General features: G+C 41.8%; 1 long non-coding RNA gene across 2 annotated transcripts in view; it reads left to right on the top strand.

Moving 5' to 3' along the window:
* The first annotated feature begins 691 nt into the window (after positions 1-691).
* LOC148184874 (uncharacterized) overlaps positions 692-19464 on the top strand; it is a 37130-nt gene continuing 18357 nt past the window's right edge. For both annotated transcript variants that reach the window (XR_015772057.1, XR_015772058.1), the window contains exons 1-2: positions 692-743; positions 9364-9437. This is a non-coding gene — a long non-coding RNA (uncharacterized LOC148184874). The remainder of the gene's footprint in view (positions 744-9363; positions 9438-19464) is intronic.

The raw sequence follows: 19464 nt of genomic DNA, 5'->3' as shown, positions 1-19464 counted from the left end.
CTGCCGGTACCACAGAGCTCTCTCTTTGCTACGGGAGAAAACCCTAGGGCTTCAGTATAAGCATAGCAGAAGTGACGGAGATTACCCTTCGAGTTACAAGTTTTGCTGAAAAGCAAATTTGTCTCTCGGCTCGCCTATTTATTTATTTATTTATTTTCCCATCATCTCGCTCGTTTCAAAGTGAAAGAGAAATGAACTCGGAGCGTGGGAAAACTGGAGGGCAGCCCAGGCAGGGAGCAGAAAAGCCATGCCACTAGCTAGTCCCGTTTCTGCCTGATGCCATCTGAGGCACTATTACGCAGACGCTAACCCTAAACATTTCCCACCTCCACCCCACCCCCAATGAAAAAAGCCGCATTCGATAACCTGCTAACAACCACCTAGGCGCCTCCAGGGCGCTAACCTGGGGAAAAAACCCCACCCGCCGGGGAGCGACAGGAGCCCGTGTCGGCGGGCGCTGGCCGTGTCGCTCCGTCCGTGTCTCTCAGTCCGTGCCTCTCTGTCCGTGTCGCTCTGTCCGTGTCGTTCAGTCCGTGCGTCTCTGTCCGTGTCGCTCTGTCCGTGTCGCGCTGTCCCCGCGGGTGCGGGCGCAGAGCGGGGCTCGGGCGGGCCCGCAGGGGGCGCTGCTGGGCGGCCGCGCCCGCTATAAAAGCGCTGCCCGAGCCCGACCCGCGCCGTGCGCCCGGCCCGGCAGCGGCATCGGGAGGCGGCGGCACCACCGGCACCGCCACCGACAGAGGCAGGTGAGCGCCGAGCATCCCGCGGGCAGAGCTGGCTCCGCTCCCCCCTCGTGGGTGTCCCCCCCGCATCGCCCACGGGGGCTGGCGTTGCTCCGTGCTCACCGGGAACGGGACGTGGGCAAAAGCTCCAGGAGCTGGGGATGGCTCCCGCTCGGCGGGGGCTGGCGGCTGCTCCTGTACCCCTGGTGCGGGCAGGAGATGGGGGAGCAAGCGCGGCTTATCAGGGCCGATAACACTTGTGGTGAAATCTGTTCCCACAAAAGTTCTGGGGGTGCCAATAACCGGACGGGCTCCAGCGAGCTTCGCTGTCCGGGCAGCGCCTGTGCGCGGATCGGAATTGCTGCACACCGGCAGCGTGTCAGCGGGGCGGCAGTGCCATGGGAAACAGGGTCCCGGGAGAGCTGGGGAACCCGGGATACGCCGAGCCTTCGGCATGGGAGGGCTCAGGGCAAGAGCCGAGCTTGCCGGCAAGCCACGGGAGCGCGGGGCTGGAATGCTGCTATTACTCTCAGCCCCGTCCATGGCATGTAACAGCATCCCATTACTTCTCCGGAAAATGACGGAAGGTAAAGCAGCTATTATGAATAAAAAGCAGCGTTTTTCTAGGAAGGGAAAGCTAAACATGTGGAAGATAGGGCAGTGAATCCAGGTCTTCCTACTCAAGTAAAATGCCTCTGCTTGAAGAGCTGTTCATCTAGGTCGGTGATTTCCAGCTCTGTTTTAAATGAGTTCGGGTACCTATTTCCTCTGCTTTATCTCTCTCTTCTTCGCCCCTGCTTCTTTCTCCCCGGTCCCCATCACTGCCTCCCGAAGGTAGCAGTGCACAGGGGGCTTGTGTGCCTTCGCACCAGCCTGTACCGGCCCCCTACAGGTACCTCTGCTAGGGAGCCAATGATTCCTGATTGCGCTAAAGATGAAAACAGTAAGCCAGCAGGAGCCTTGGCATTTATCAGTGCGTTAAAAACTGCAAAGGTAAAAAAAAAAAAAAAATACAACAAAAACGTCTCTTTGCGGGTCAAGCATTAGAAATATTTGCTTATACTAAGGCATCGGTAGCAAAATCATTTGCATGTCAAGTGTTTGCATGCAGGTTAACTTTGCGATGGATGACTGGATTAAGGAGGCACTTGGCAGCCGATGAGCTGGGTGTAATGTGACGCATCAATGCTTTGTTTTGGTTTGTGTGTAATTTCATACAGGGATTGTTTTATGCTCTCTACATCCAGTGCAGTGTTGGTGTGTTTTATCGTTTCTCACCCCCAGTTTCAAGCAGGGTTGTGGGCTTTTCTGTATCCCGTGCTACATAAACCCTTTACCAGTCTGCCTGTTTCCAATGCAATTAAATATACCCAGCTACTTGTCTCCTATTTATGCAATCTGTTGTGGAGAGCCGTGCAGCCTGTGCTGCCAGAGATCAGTAGGAGTGAGCTGTGTGTGTGCCAATGAGGGTTAACTTCTCATTCTATGGTGTTTAACCTTAATTTCTGGAGAATCAGCTCTATTTTAAGGTACAGAAGGGGGATTCTGTAAGTAATTCTTTCACTGTGAGTTTGGAAATTGCTGCCTGAGAATGGGTGGGATGGGGATATGGGAGGGATGATGGGATGGGACACAGACACAGAGGAAAATCTTTGCAAGGCTGTGTCCTTGTGGTTTATTTGCAGCAGCTTTTGATGTGGTACCACGTTCCTCTGTATATTTGTCTGTTTAAGGATAGAGGTGGATATTTGGTGACTGATCTAACAAATGGCAAGTGTAGGGTTGGGTCAGATAAGTAGTTTTTAATTTCATCACAGCAAAGCTTTTTCTACAGTAAAATTTCTAGGGTGTTATATTTCATTTTAGTGATAGCAACTGTATCAAGCAGGAAAGCAGCTTTAAACTCCTGGGCTTAATTTCTGGAGTGTGTATTTTTATGCAAAATACATTTATGTTATAGTAAACAATGTATAGCAATATAGTAGCTATTTAGGAAGGTGGGAGAGGAGACCTAACAGCAGAAGTGCAGCTTCTGCAGCTGTAAAGCACATCAGAGCCTGTGCAGGGAACTGGGTAACCAGAAAGAATTAGTTCTCTCTCTTAAGATAGGAAAACCAAGATTTTCAGCTTTCAGTGTGTGTGTTCTATTTCTTAAGTTCATTCAAGAAGCACCAGAAATCAGCATAGGACAGAGAGTTACAGCCAACTCCAGTGAAACGTGTCCTTTCTGGAAAGTCAGACAATGGTAGATAAAGTGAAGCTCAATACAGTGAAGACTCATATGCAAACACAGTTGGTTTAATATTTGATTGAAAGCCCTGTAGGAGAAAATATCTAGGCATAATAATGGACATCTGGGTGAAGATATTTGCTGAAATGCCAGCAGCAAGCAGTACAAGAGGATCTCTTTGCCTCCTCCCCTGTCTGGATGCTGAGGTTTGCTAAAAAGACTATTGAGACACAGCTGATTTAGCAAATCCTTTTCCTAGACAAGTATTGCATTTTATCATAAGTTATTTATAATTATACTGACATTGTTTAATTGCAACTATTACCAAACCTGCTGTGGTCAGTTTTGTTAAAGAAGTCATAGGCAGCTGAAATTGGAAAGAAAGTAGCAAAGGACAGCAAAACTCAAGCGTATGGTGGTTTGTTCTGTACCTGAACTTTTACTGCAAACTCAAACCTGTTGAAACAGTTTTTCTTTAGGAAAATAATTCAGATGGATTTTTGTATAACTTACTCTGGCACTATCCTAATATATATAGCATCCTTGTGAGCCTGGGAATGCTGTCACTTTCTGTTGCTGGGTATACCTTTGATGCTGTACACCTGAATTTGGTGGTTGTTCTGCCCATCGCTATTATTTGGTATCATTTTGCTATTCTGGGTTTTCCAGTGGGGAGCTGGAAAGAAGATAAGATCCAATGCTTCAACTAAGGTGACCAGAAAGATCTCCAGGGTACAACAAAATGCTGAAGCTGCCTGACTGGCCTGTGTAAATGATTTAATGAGAAATACCTTCTTAGTAAGGGTTTGTAGGGTGCAAAGCAAGTGGAGAAGTTGTTTGCCACTGTAAATTTCTGTAACTTGCCAACTAAGTGATTTATACCAATTAAAGCTCTGCCCCATGTTACTTTATTATGACAGAGAACCAGGTCAGTATTTTGCAACAAAAAGACTTATATGTAAAATACTCAAAGCATTTGAAATATAGTCCAGCTGTTAACCCAGCACTGCCAAGTCTACCCTGTCTCAAAGTGCCACAACTGCATATCTTTTAAATACCTCCATGTATGGTGACTCCACTTTCCTGGGCAGCTTGTTCCAGTGCTTGACAACTCTTTCAGTGAAGAAATTTTTTCTGATACCCAACCTGAACCACCCTTGGCACAAACTCAGACTCTTGTTCTGTTGCCTATTACCTGTGAGAAGAGGCCCACCCTCACCTCATTACAACCTTTTTTCAGACAGTTGTAGAAAGCAATAAGGTCTCCCAACACTTTTTTTCCCCAGGATAAACAACCCCAGCTTCCTCAGCTGCTCCTCATAAAATTTGTCTGCTAGACTTTGCTTTTCAAAAGACGTTGTTTAAGTAGTTACCTAAGTAATTTCCTCAAGGATTTGTGTTTTCTTTTTGAATTAAGAGGCTAAAAAGTCAGGCAAACAAATTCTAAGCTCCTGGGATAGTGAATCCTCACATTTTAGGGCAGGAACTGTTTTCTGCTCCAGGAAACGTTTTTGTCACTTTTGTGATGTAGTGTGGCATAGCATATAGTGCACCAGTGGTGCTTTGTCTGGAAAGTCAGGGAATTCAAGTTTTGTTCCTGTATAAATGGTAACTTTGGTTTAAGACCATACCTTAGCTTCTTCTCCCAAAACTGGGAGGAGTGTGCTGGCTCACTCTTGCAGAGCATTTGGGGACTGTGGATGGTGAAGTCTGTTTTGTTCCAGCAGAGGTCTCAGCATCAAATGTCTCTGAAAACAGCTTAATCTTCAGAAGCATCTGGTGTAGCAGCAGTTACCAGGCTTTTGCTGTTAGTGACATAAAATCAGTGATTTTATGCAATCCACAAAACCAGCAAAAGCATCAAAATTTTCTTGGGTTCACCTCCCAGCCTGTGGCTGTGACTCTCAATTCAGATGTTGGTGTAATACAGGTTGCTGCTCCTTATATGAGCCTGAGGGCTATAAACTGCTTTGAAACAGCTGCTGCATGGGATGCAAAGCTGAAAGAAAGGTATAACTTGTTCTTTGCAAAGCTGCAAGTCTCACTTCATGGGCATAATCACCAAGCACTTCCAGGGGAGTGACTTCCCTTTGAAATCATAGCTAAAAAGAAACAAACCTCTAAAACAGATACTGGCCAAATTAGTTTCTCTATTAAATTTTACTTTTTGAATTTTAACTATTTATAACTTATCCTAAATGAGTTGGCTTCCATGTTTATTATCCCCATGGGGTGCTCTGTTATGGCAAAATACTGGGGCTCTCAAAGAGCCAGTCTGGCAGGCAAGGGTAGCTCAAATAGAGATGCTCTGATAGTGCTTTTGCCCTCTGGCCTGTGTTCTCTGCCAAGTTTTGCCTGTGGCACATGGAACAACAACCTTTTAAGCCACCTGTGATTTCAATCTGAGGCAGGCTTCACAATAAGTCTCAAATTTATCCTTGCAGAAAAATTCAGAGGGACCATTACCCAGGTAATGCGTTTCTGTGCTCCAGAGTATGTTAGTGTTACTAGACAGGAATTAGGCTGTGATGGGAGAAAAGTATAAAGCTTTGTATTAAGTATTTCTGAGCTTGATGCAGTTTGCTCATGCCAGAATGCCGGGAGGAATCATGATGTGCTACGCACAGGGAAAATGGGCAGGATGCTGGGCACAGATAAGAAATTTAAAAGTAAATTACACATGACTGTGCTCAGCAGGCTCATGCTCTAAGGATGGATTTGTTCCTTCTGGTCTATCAGACCATGGGAACTTTAGGTCCTTCCCTGGCTGCTGCTGAAAGTTGATTTGCTCTTGGTATGATAAAGTAGTGAGGCTTCAAAAAGGAAAGAACAGTAACACAACCTCTGGAAACAATTCACATGCGCTCTGGTGGAATCAAACAGCTGCATGATCAAGACCAGAAATCTTAGAGAGACCGGGTACAAGTGCTTAGGACAGGTTTGCAATATCACCATCACAATCTGGATAGGTCTCTTGGGGTTTAATGCTGAAAGGATCACAATAAATATTTAGCATGAGCACTGAAACTGGACTGATCTACATCAAAAGAGTGCTTTCCTCCTTTTCAGATCTCAAACTAAGAAAACATTGAAAAAAAACAAAAAAGGAAAAATTCTTTGGGCATGGTTTGTAAGCTGGAAATTAGTAAATTTCTAAAACAAAACCAGACTGGCTGAAGTGCTAATCTTGATATGACAGCAGCTTGATCAAATCATCAACTGGGACTTCCTGAAACATCTGCATCTCTCCATCCTTGATATTGTTGGAGCATGCCCCACGTATGAGTGAAGTGGCTTACAGGAACAATGGAATATGTTGCATTGATATGCATATTTTTTTAAGTAATGTGTATGCATAGATGTATCATGCAAACTTGTGTGCATTACCATCAGAATTGTTACAGTAATAATCTAAGAAGACAAGCTCTTGAGACTTTGCCAAATGAGTTTGCATTTTTCATTGATGAAAACCCAAGTGTGAGAGTGGCTCACAGCCACTAACCAATCCAAGCAGCAAAGTTCAAAGCCAGGTCCACAGCCTTTATTCATATGAGTAATCCTTAAATGTCAGTAGAACCAGCAAGATACTGATGCTGAAACAATGAAAGTCCTCATGCTTGGTTCAGAAGATAAAAGTGCTCTTTACCTGATGGGGAGGTGGATGAAGTTCGCTTTATTTTACTTTTCTGTATCTTGAGTGAACTGAGAGCTGAGTCATTGCCCCTATAAGCTGCAGTGTCTTTAAGGTTAAACTTTGATTTAGAGTGGAAAACATAACACCTGAGTCTGACTGAATCCCACTGTTCATTTTTAGCTGTTCAGCACTTTAAAAACATCAAATCACAGAAAAGCTGCCCTGTTTGATTGTACCTATTACATAATAGCAACATCTTTGGGATTTGAGAGAAGCCATGAGCAACATGTCCCTTACATAACAAGTCTAAGTTGCTTTAATCCCGGCTGTGCCACTGCTGACCCTGGGCAGCCAGGAATAGCCTGGGAGTGGTGCTGAGCTTCCCAGGCTCTCCTCTGGGGCTGCAGATAGCCATGGAGCAGAGGTCCTTTGCTCTGAGGGGTGCCAACCATGCTTGCTGGATTTAGTCTTTCTTCTAATAGATTGCAAATAGTGGTTGAAGCAGGAGCCCTGCCCTTAGAGAGTCCTGGCTTGCTCCTTGTGAGTACACCTGATCCTTTGTCACTTCTATTTTTTTTTTCCCCCTGAAACATCAGCATTTACCTCCATTTCCAGTTTAAAACTGGTCATATGGTTTTGGTACCTTTTGTTCCTGTGCTAGTTTAAAAAAAAAAAAGGCTAGGTCAGACCTTTAGAGCAGGACCTTGTGAGACTTCTGTCTGTGGGATGGTGCCATGTCTTGATGCCTTGAGGGATGTGCTGGGCTTGGCAGGGTGAGTGCTGTTGGGGAAAAGCTGCACCCAGGTATTCTGAATTCAGGGGGCACCTGTGATCCCCAACTTTGGTGGGGCATATGGGTCTTGTTCCTGTTATGTGATTTGATGGGCTGGGTGTGGAGGTGATGGGTGGCTCATGGAGCAGGAAGGAGGCTGCTGGGAAAAATTTGGGGCTTGGTGTCTAGGCAGAGGGTCTGACCCTTCATTTGAGTCTGCCCATAAACTGCCATTAATCAAATTTTCTTATTTAACATGGGTGAAACAGTGTGGAAGGGCAACCCAGCCCTGTCCAAGGAGTATGTGTGTATTCCTAGGTACAGATCCCACCTTGCCATCTCCATGGGAGAGCTCTGCACTGCCCTGATCACCTGGGCTGCCTCTGGTGTAATTGGGAGCATTTGAAGAATGATGACATAAAAGAAGCAACACTGTGGGATTGTTTGGGGGGAAGGATTGAGGTAGCTGTGCACAAAGAGACCTATCTAATTAAAACCACAGGGGAATGGAGATGGTGGCTAATGAGGCTGAACACACAGCTTAATTTAACTGAGTTATTTGAAAAGAAGCAACCTGCATTGCTGGGGAATGGAAGATGGGGGGAGAAGTAGTAAAATGTAACTGAGATTTCATATTAAAATACAGATTTCATAGCCATTAGTCCATGCTTTGCTGAGAGTTACTTAGGATTTGTTATTTTACCACATTTATGCGAAATGTATCATAAGTGGTTACCATCAGTTGTTTGAGAACAAAACATTTTGAAAGACTGACTAAATCACTTTCCTAAAATGTCATTTATATCTTCCATCTTCTAATATTTTCCAAGATTTTAATCTAACTTTTCTCTTTGGGCTTTACCACAAGGAAAAATGGCTGTCATGATCTCCCCTTCTTCCCTCGCCTGTCCTTCTCCATTCTTTCTCTATTCCCTTTTCTCTATTATGGTCTCAGGTCTCACCTAAACCATCTGATCTGAGTCAGATCCCTCATCTTGGTCTTCCATGCACTCATATGTCTTAATTCTTCACTCTAATATCTCCTGTCTGTTTCCCAACATAATACAAATAAATGCACATCACTGACATAACAAAAAAAATCCCCCCCCCTTTTTTTTTTTTCCTCTAAAAATCCCAACCCCAAACCTTTTTCATCTCTTTTTGTTGTCTTTTTAATCTGGTCAGTGCTACTTGAGAGAGCCTGTTCCTGTTTCATCTCTGAATCTCAGCTGTTCGACTTTGGCCTTTTTCTACCATTGGTAAAAACACATCTCATGACTTCTTATCAAATCTGAGGACTGGCTTTCTTTCCTTCTCTGCCTTGACCTGTTGTCTTTTGACATAACTCCCATTCTCTGATTCACAATGTTTAGTTTTTGTGATTGCAATCTTTTCCTGACTTCTGTGAGAAGTTCCTTCTGTATGCTTTCTGGATGATCTTCCTCACCCTTTCTTGTTTTTCTTCTTCCCCCCCCCCCCCCCCCCCCCATACTTTTTCTGGATGCTCTCATCAGAAGCAAATGCAGCTAAATCTCCCTAAGCAGCACCATATCACCCATATCACATCAAAATGTGGCAAGGGGACAAGGTGTCAAGTAGCACAGAGTGTCTTTAAAACAATGATCTCTGTAAATATATTAAAACCTGACTGGGTATATTCTGTGTTTCCGTTTCTGTGCCTAAATTTGACTTGAGTGTTGACTTACTCTAAAGATATTCCAGAGGAAGAGGAACAGAAAATGTGGAGTTTGTTTCACAAAGGTTTTGTATCCTCTTCCCCTTTTGAGAGTAGGTGCATTGCTTCACTTCACTAAGTGCTAAGGCAGATCAGCTTATCTGTGAGCTAATGCCAGGAAACTTGGACAGGATCCTAATCAGAAGAGCAGGATGTTTAATCTTGAGCACTGTGTTTACAGAGATTTGATGGTGCAGCCCCTTGTTACCTACTCTAGTTCTAATGAGTCTTTTGTTTTGGTTTTGTTTTTTCTTTCTTTATTTTTTTTTAAAGGTTTTCACTTTGTGACTGTCTTCTAAGGCAAACGATCACCAATGGAAGAAAAACTTCTTTTTCCAGCATTTTGGGTAAGCTTGTCTTGTGTATAATTAATGTCTGATTTCATCTTTTTAAATGTATTTGCCACCAAAGAACTCTTTCAAGAAGTCTTTGATTCTTTTGAGTAGTACTATTTTATCCAATGAAAATTCCATTTAGTGATTGTGTGAGCAGTAGAGATAAAGGTAATTCAAAGCAGACCATGAGGCTTTTTTACTGTGAGAAATTATTGAACAAAAACAGACCTTTGCTTTGCTCATGTTTTTGCTTTGTTTGTTAGGCATAGTATACCCTGAAGATATGACTATCTACACCAATGTACTATATATATATGTATATATATATAAACTAAATCCCGTTACTTTTTGAGGCATTATAACAATATTTGAAGATAGTCTTTCATGCTTGGGAAGGCATAACTTTGTCAGTGGGGAGATGAAAGTGACATAGATCCTGGTAAAACTGTGCTGTAGGGGCACCAGGCTGTGCTCATGGTGAGCAGTAACAATGCCTGCTGAAGCCTCTGTGCATCCATCTCCATGGCCAGGCACGATCCTGTCCCTCAAGTGATAAAAAACAACTTGCTGGACAAGTTCAGACATCAACATGGCATAAGCATTGCTCTTTCCACTGGGGAGACCCAAAGTGTTTCTCTGGTGACAGTCACAAATACTGTGATTATGGCTGTGAAACAAGTGGTCAAACTGGAGTGTCACTGTCTTCTGAGTGGCACATACATCCTGGTCATAATCCTGCAGCAGTCAGGTGGCTAAAAACTAAAGAAGAGAAATCTTGTGTTTATGGGCTCATGGGTGGCTGGTGATGTTCCAGCCCTGCATGTTGTCCCACGTGAGAGAAGAGAATGCACCATGCAATGCATATCTCCTCTTTGAGGACAACGTTGCAGGACATTGAGGGATGCAAAGAAATTGTACAGAAATATTATTTTATGCATTTCCATTGTTACAAATGACTCTGGTTTAAGAGCAGTTGTAACTGTGCCTTCTCATCACTGGAGTTGTAAGTCCTGTAGCAATTTCAGTGCCTGCCGCAAAACTAGAAGTATAAAGTCTCCTGGCCCATTCCAGAATTGTTTCTGGGAATGGCATTTTAAAAACCCTGTGTTTTTGTTTCAAACAGACAGAATCAAGTAATTATCAGATGGATTAAGCATGATTCACTTATTGCATTAAATTCCTGAGGGATTAATAATGTTTGGGTCATTGTTTCCTACGCTTATGAATTTAAAGACCAAAGAGGACCACATGAGTATCTATTCTTCTTGCCTGCTCTGTGGCGGTCAGAGGAATTCATAGTATTTCAGTAGTAGTCCTTTAATTTTTCTTTATTTAGCACATTGTTCTGAAAGAGACCAGGTCTTGATATAAAGAGTGCAATCAATCTACCATGTCACCATTAAATTGTTTCAGTAAATAATGAGCCTTGCCTCCCAAAGACAGTCTGTATCTCTTCTGGGATTCCAAGTGTTATACTTCATTTTTTTTTCTGTGCTGGACTGACAAGGATTCTGTTATCAGGATGTTGATTCTCCATTTAGTTATCCATTTAGCTAGTCACTGTTTAAATTCACTTGCTATGAGCAGTGTATGATTTATGAGCATACTATGATTTAGTGTGGTGAATCTTTTAATTCAGGATTTTATGTATAGCGTGACTTTAAATCACTGCATAGTGTGAATTTAGGGCTAGAAATATGTCCTGTCAGCACATACCATCATCAAATGATGATGTCACTGCATACAAATGATGGGATTTACATGACCAGGCCTGTTTTCCATACAGCTGTGTTGACTGGTGTTAATTATGTGACTGTCTTTCAATGCCTTATTGATTGTGTCCCATGCTAATCTTTCCCTGCTGTTGCTTACTACTGATGTCAGTCTAACTGCTCGATAGGTGCTTTGCTTATCCCACTTAGCCCTTTAAATGCTGCTTTGATAGTAAGTCTTTCCAGTCACCAGGGCCCTTTAGTGCACCTATGGTTTTTGAAAGAGTCATTGAATTCAAAGTTATTGATTCATCTGCCCTCTGCTCTTGAATGCAGGGTTTAAACTGAGGGGCTATTTAAAGCTCTCTTGAGTTATAGTCATGTCATTATCACTGAAACAAGTGAATAAGGCATACTGCATCTTTCTGAATGCAGAGAAGTAGTTATCAAATACATTTGCCTTTTTCTGAATTTTTTGATAATTTTTGTCTGGAATGAGCAGCTATTGAAGTCATTACTTGGCATTCTCTTATTCTTGTTCCATTTAGAGAGGGGCCATAAACCTCACAGCAGTTTTTTGTTTTTTTGCTTCCATTGTTTGCTTGCATTTCTGCAATGTTAATTTGTATTCATTGCTAACAGTGTCTTTCCCCCATCTGTTATGTACTATGCATTTGTTTTACAGGTTTCTCTGCTGCTGCTTTCACTCTCTGTAGCCAGAACTCTTCAACCACAAAAGCTTCCTTTCATGTCTGTAGCACAGTAACTTTGCTTTTTATTTTGCCATGTAATGAAACATCCCTTAGTAGGTCCTTGTATATTTTCGTATGTGACTATATTCCCCTAGCCAATTTTGCACATGATTTGTTTTTAATTTTGAGAAATGGTCTTTCTAAAATAGCCAAATAAATAGATATTTTCCAGTTGCAAAAGAAATTAGAGCATTGCCCTTTGCCTGTAGTAAATCATAATTTTCTAGTTAAATGGTTTACCTGTATCCAGTAGGAGTCCAATATAACATCAGCTGGAGTTGATTTCACTACTCTCTTGTATTAAGCCATGACTAAAATTTGCAGAATTTCCCAAAGCCACACTTTTAAAGTGGTCCTTCTGGAACAGATCCTCTGCTGGAATAAAATTCAATGTGACAATATTTTTCATACCTTTGAGAATACATGCTTGAAGAATACCTCACTTGATGGATTTCTGGCAGACCTCAGCCTCCTAGCTTGTCATTTGCCAATATTCCAGATTCTGCTTTTCTTCTTGCACATGTGGCATCCATGGCTTTATCTTCCCACCCTGTTTCTCACAAACAAGTACAGTGCCTTTTAGTGTTTTGGGGTTTTTTTAATTGTGTATTTGCCTGTTACCTTCTTAACCTTTAAAAGAGTTGAGCTTCCTTTTTGAAAAAGGCAGTTCTAATATTTACTGAAATGGAGCCCAGCCACTGCAAGCAAGCTTTCAGCTAAATGAACTGTTTGCCCTTTTAAAAGAGAAGCTATTCAAATACCAGCAGTATGGTTAAAGAATTGCTTTCTATTTCTAGCTCTGCAATACACCAATCACAAGTATTTTGGCCATTCGTTTTGACATGGGAGGCTCTTGTTTTCTGGTCAGACCACTTCAGGTAGCAGCTCCTAGCCCATGTGGCCTTTTGTGAGCCAGCGGTCACTGCTCGGCTGCTGTGCAGGCAAGACAAACTTCCTGGGCTGGAGTTGATGCTGCAGTTGGCTTTGGGGCTGGCTCTAGAAAGCAGCTAAGGTCAAAACCTCATCTTTTTATCCTCAGCTGATAAACCTCATATTTTCTCATTCTTTGTGAAGGTCTTGAGAAATGGCTGTTACTGTGATAGCCAGGTAATTTTTTTAGTGAAAACAGCATGTACCTAGAAATTAAATTCTCACTAAATGAAGCAAGTGGCTGGTCAAGGTGTGATCTTTGTCTGTTGCCAGACATGACTTTCACATTTAGACTTGGGGAGGATCTGTACAGATAGAGGATAGTTCACATGAGGTGAACTGAACATGATCAAATGCAAATGCCTGAGAAAGGCATGGTATAATACTGAAATATGTCACCACAAAGGTATTTTGACAACTAAGTGCCATGAGTGGAGAACCTGTAGAATGATTCACTGTATGTATTCAGGTGAGTTATGAAAGCCTTACTCAGCACTGGTGAGGCAGCACCTCAGATCCTGTGTTCAGTTCTGGGCCCTTCACTAATTTTAAGAAGGACATTGAAGGGCTGGAGCATGTCTGGAGAAGGGCAGTGGAGCTGGGGGAGGGTCTGGGGCACAAGTCCTGTGAGGAGCAGCCAAGAGGTCTGGGGTTTCTCAGCCTAGAGAAAAGGAGGCTCAGGGGAGACCTTATCATTCTGTTCAACTGCCTGAAAGGAGGGTGTAGCCAGGTACAAGTTCTCCCAGGTAACAAGCAGTAGGAAAAGAGGAAATGGCCTCAAGTTGCACCAAGGGAGTTGTAGATTGGCTGTTAGGAAAAGCTGCTTCCAATAAAGAGTTACCAAGCATTGGAACAGACTGCCCAGGGAAGTGATGGAGTCACCATCCCTGGAGGAGTTTAATATATGTGCAGGTGTGGCACTTGGGGACATGGTTTAGTGGTGGAATTGGCAGTGCTGGGTTAATGGTTGGACTTGATGATCTTAAGGGTCTTTTCCAACCTAAAGGAATCTATGATTCTCCATCTCAAGTTTCTGGTTTCCCATCTATAACCACACCATTATTAACTTGTTTCTAAGGAGCAGCATCCCAGCTGGAAACAAATCCACAGAGCAGGAATTAGCTTGTACATGTTTTAGGACAAGACTGTTTCCATTCAGCATTGTGAGGCTAAGTATAAGGATGCCTACTCCAAAGATCCTTTCAGTATTAAGGATTAGTCAAATAAAGTGAAGTATATAAACAAGGGTTAAGAAATGATTTGTCTACAATGACAGAATAGCAAGAACTCCATAAGCTCCTGGTTTAGTCTGCTTAAATAAAGTTACTTGCAAAGAATCTTCTGATATGTTAATTATATTATTTATATTGTTTTTCTGAATTTCAAAACAAAGTGTGACCTGGATTTCAAAGTAAAAGTGCATGAAAGCATGCTGTGCTTATTTTTCATAATTAATCATGTATAAGCCAATTTTATGGCAAAAGAGATAAATGAGGTGTCAGAATATTTGTTTGTAAATACTTTGCTTCAAGATGTTAGTGCAGTTTGGTTCTTAGTTTCAACAAAATCCAGGCTATCAGAGTAGGATGAAAGCACAATACGTTAACAAATACTGAAGTTAAACTCTAAATAGATATACCGTAACTGGAAAGTACATTTGCTATAGTTCCTGTAGTGTTTGTGCTAAAACAGACAAAAAAGCCACAATGAAGCATTTGACTAATAACAAATGCCCATGAACATCATGTATGGGTAATTTTGCACAGTGAAGTTCAACAGCTGATGATATGTGCTTTTATTTTAAATAGGATTTACTGAATTCTACTGTCAAGTGTCATGGAGAAGTATTTTATAGCTCACTTCTGTTGTCTCTCTACCCTGCCTAACAAATCCTGGCATTTAGTATGTTACATACACAGTATATTAAGTGTCAGCATTACTCTTCATTCCACCTAGTTTGACTCTTATGGCTCTTCCTCCTAAAGCTGGCAAGTGGTAAAGGATGCAGCTCCAATGAGAGAAAACCATTTAAACTTTCTCAGTGAACCAGTTTTGAGAAGAGTTTTGCTCAAATGGGGAGTTTCACACTGAGGCAGTGTGATTAAAAGCCTATAGGGGAATCAAACATAGAAATGGTTTTAAAGAAGATCAAGGGACTGAATGCAATTTTTTCTTCAAATGATACAATTAAAGAAACAGCATCCTCATTAGCATAATGCGCTAAATGATAAAAAGAATTGGACAGATGCCTAATCTTGAAATGCTTCTTAATTTACAAGTATACATTTTAAAAAGAAATAAATTGAGGTCTGTTCTTTCTAGCTGCCTGTCTGAATCATTGAAACTGCTGCTTATGTAACTTACTGTCTCAAAGAGGGGTAAAATACACAAAAATTAATCACCTATTCCAGGATGCATCCATATAATGTCAATTGCACAAGTGTATAGATGCTAGAATATCCACAATACTTGAGGTAAACTGAGACTGGATGCCTACCAGACAAAAGTACACATTTGAGAAGATGTTCTCAACTGGGGCCTCATGCAGTCCCAAAGCAGTCCAAAGGCAGCTAGCATAAAAATGAAACACTCATTTTTTATGTTGGTTTTGGCATTAATTATCCAGAAGATGATTGATCTGAGTTTGATCACATATTGAATCACAGAGAAATGTATTTGAGATTCCTGTCAAGTTTAGTTTTTTAGAAGAATTTTTCTGAATTCTTCCAAAAACAGCTTTGTGGTTTTAATGAAATTGTGAATCAAACATGGCAAGAAGAAGGTGGCATTTATGTTGATGCCTCCGTGATTTGCTAATATCTCTACTTGTCCAATATAAACTGCAATGCTGTGGTTTCTGTTTCTCTTTAAGTTTCGTCCTACTTCTGTTCTTTTACCATCACATCTGTAGGCTCCCAAAGGCTTTAGAGATGGAACAAAAATCTTTTGAAGTCTCAGAATTGTGTTGCCACCTGTGAATGCGGGGAGGTTCCTTAGACTGTGTCCAGAGTGCTGAACAAGAGGCGGGTGTGTGACAGGGAGGGATTTACTTGCCCTTCTCTGTGTGCAGAGAGTTGTTCTGCACTACCCAGCACGCAGCTGGGGGTCTCCTCAGGGACCCACAGTGCCCTGTGCAACACAGTTTTCACTCCATGTGCATTTTTTTCCCAGTAAAAATTTGTGAAATTTGGAGATAATAGAGTATTTGGGCCCACAGGGTCAGTGCTACTGACTTTTGAATTATTCCACTTACAGCCTCAATGCAAGGTAGAGGCTGGCTGCAAATGAATGTCAGTTTTTCTATCTGGAAGCAAACCTCCTTTTCTCTAGTCCTGAAGCTTCTTGGATGGAGAGATAGGAACCACCACTGTGAAGCTGCTGTGGCAGCAAAAGAGCAGAGAGGTAGGCTGCAGTAGGCACTCTCTACCCTAACAATATTCTGTTCCTTTGAAGCTTTCGTATTTTGGTATGTACATATTCCAATTTAATGTTAGATAAGGAAATATCATCTGCTGATGAACAAATTGACAGGTCACTGTAAAAAGTCAGAAGATCTACTGGCAGTAGTGTTAACATTGTTGCAGGCTGGGTTTGTGTTTGGCATCAAGACTGCTAAGAAAATATTAATAATGCTCAGAAGATGGTATGGCAGGTAACATGCTCCATTTTTCATCTTGACCTTTGAAGTAATTTGGAGCCAAAGACCTGCCTGTTTGATTTTTCTAATGTCTTAACACATTGAGCTGAATGTGATCCCTTTATATCCTGCTAGCCTTTCATATATGCTGAAGTAGTAACTGTGAGGCCGGAGAGTTCTGATCTATAAAAGGCAGCAGTATTGATCTTGCTGATACAAGTTCAAAGCACTATCTGGAAATACACATGATAGCTCTAGAGAATGAATCAATGGTGTGCTACGTGCTAGGGTGTGCATTTTTGGGGCAGTGCTGTATCTCATTCAGAACTGTGGTTGCCACCAGTGTGTTGCTGGCAGTAAGACGTGAGAATCCCTACATTTAGGTGATCTGATCACTGGTAGTACTTCAGCCATTCAAAATTCAGTATTGCAGTCTGTAGGACTCTGCAGACTTTCTCAGGGTTTTCTCTCCATGTATCCCTGTTGTCTGCATAGCCTGGCTGGGGCTGCCTTATTTGGCATGAGGTGTAGGATAGAGGGTGACCCTTCCTCGTCCACTTCAAGGATTTTGGGATCTAAAGGTGTCCTTGGACGGCACAGCATCTGGGTTTCTTTATGAGTGAGAAAGATGCAGAGAGAGTGATGTGGAGGTGTGTTTCTCTGTGGGCTTGGGATCTAGTTAGAGTGTACTTTTTAGGCCTGAGGATTCAATTCTCCCTCAAACTGGACATTGTTATCTAGTCTGTGCTCATGGAGGGCTTGTTATAACTTGTGTGTGCTGCAAGGACCAAGAGTGAAACAGTCTTCCTTGGTTTCTGGTTTTTGTGTGGTTTTTTTTTTTAATATTTATTTTAATTTTTTATTGTTTTATTTTGGCATTGTCATGAATTAAAGGAGTTTTTTTCAATACCTTATTGTCCATCTCCATAGCTTTAACAGAAAAATTTCAGCTTATAAAGCATCTCCTTTTCTGAAGCTTCTTTTCTTTGTCTCTGATAGTTTAAAAAGTCTCTTTACATGTTGATTACTTTCTTTTTCTCTTTCTGGATAAAAGGATTAATCTGCAAGTCTCATCTGGGTAATGAAAAGGTTAAAATCTTGCCCAGGCTTTGTAGATGGTTCTGTGATCTCTGCCAGAGCAGCAGCTGGAGCTGTCTGTGATGGAAGATTCTTCATGGCTGCTCTGGAGAGTGTGGTCACTGTCTCAGCCTGCCGCAGGTCAAGAGCTTTTTTTTCCTTTCTTTACTCGGCAGTCTCTGGTGAATTCCATCACGGCAAAAGCTGCAGCCGAGCCAGGGACCGGCCTGGCCCGGCCAGAGCCCGGGGCAAGCCCCGCAGGCCCCATCTCCCGGCCGGGAGCTGCGGCAGGCCCAGCCCAGCCCCCACCCGGCTGCATGGCCTGGGCAGGGAACGGGAGGCCAGCTGGAGCTCTGGTACCTTTCACAGCCAGGAAACAAAAAGGACAAGAGCGCTCTGACTTTACATCTTAAAGAGGTGTTTACAAGTTGACTTCACTTTTTAATGGTCAAAACTGCTGTCAATTCTTAGAAATGACTGATAATTGGTCAGGAGGAAAGACTCCCATCAGCCACCAGCAACTTCAACTTCCTTAACTCCCAAAACCATCTTAAAGGTAAAGCCACCCCATGACAGGCGTTTTGTAGATTAGAATAGTATTTGCTACAGTCCTAGTAATTTTTCTTGTGGGTCTCCTGATATTTCATGATTTTTTTAATGCCTGGTTTGCATACATATTGTTTATACATATATGTATAAAGTTTTTCTAATACCTCCAGTTTGAGGAGAAAAAGCTAGGTAAAACAATGCAACTGTTCTCAAAGTCTGAATTAACAATAGACAAATAAATGTGTTGTTATTTATTTTTAATGATGAAGGTTTGGAGGAGTGACTCATAATTTTTTTAATTGCAGTTTTTTTCAATGCAAAATTTGTTCTACTCTTATTTATTTTACTTACTCTTACAGGTAAATAAATGTAGGCTCAGTTATTTTTCCTGCTGGAAGTACATTGGATTGTAGCCTGGCATGTATATTTTTCTAGAATTTGCACGATTCCTGTCAGATGTCATCTGTTTACATTTGAGCTGCAGTTACAGATTTGTCTGTGTTCCACTGTTGGGATCCATCACTACAGTAGCTAGGACATTAGTTAATACTGGGATAAAACGCTTCATATTAGTTTTGACTTTTTGAAAAAGAAAAACTTGCCAGAAACTTACAGTAAGCCTTTTGTCTGCCCAAATATTATGCAGGGTATGAACAGTTACCACATGTCAAGGTGTCTCTAAAGGAAAGACTGAGGCTGCTTCTTGCTCAAGTGAGTTTGACTCCTAAGGAAGAGGAGGTCTTTGCTGACATAATAAATCATTAAAAAAAAAAATGTAGGAAGCTTGGAGCCTATCTTCCATTTTCTGATTTGCAAGAGCATTCTTCTTCCGTCTGCTCTGATGCTGTTTAAAATTGGTTCCTGTAAATTTTGGGGCTTTATTAATTTGACTGACATTAAAGTGCTGTTTCTATGGAGTCAAAAGCATGTTTTGTGTATTGGTTCCATAAAAAAGCAGAAAAAAAGTAAATAATTGTTCTACTTTTAAATATGAGAAAATATCAAGAATACACCAAAAGCCTGTGTTTAAAAATAAAGGGAAAAAAGTTCAATCTTTCTCCCATATTCTCCTGAAGAATATATCTGTTAGATATTTGTCTCTTTGGGATTTTCTGATCAGAGGTAGCCTGAATTTAGGCACATAGCTGGCTTTAGAATGTGTATTTTTTTCAGTTTTCACTCACAAAAGGTAATATAAATATTTCATATATTTAGGGTTTTATGTTACTTCTAGTTTAGACTAGAACATACAAAATTGTGAACCTGCCACAGTTTTTAAAGACACCCACATCATTCTATTTTTGCAGTGAATACATGTTCCACTCTTAGTAAATTTCAAAGACTACTTCGCTAAAATTCCCTGGGCAATTGGCTTGGCGTCC

Source organism: Pseudopodoces humilis, chromosome 2 (assembly GCF_049639895.1).
Source record: "Pseudopodoces humilis isolate 2021_Gansu_Grassland_sample_001 chromosome 2, ASM4963989v1, whole genome shotgun sequence".
Classification (NCBI taxonomy): Eukaryota; Metazoa; Chordata; class Aves; order Passeriformes; family Paridae; genus Pseudopodoces; species Pseudopodoces humilis.
Note: the sequence above shows the minus strand (reverse complement) of the source record. Positions and strands in the feature narration are given on the sequence as shown.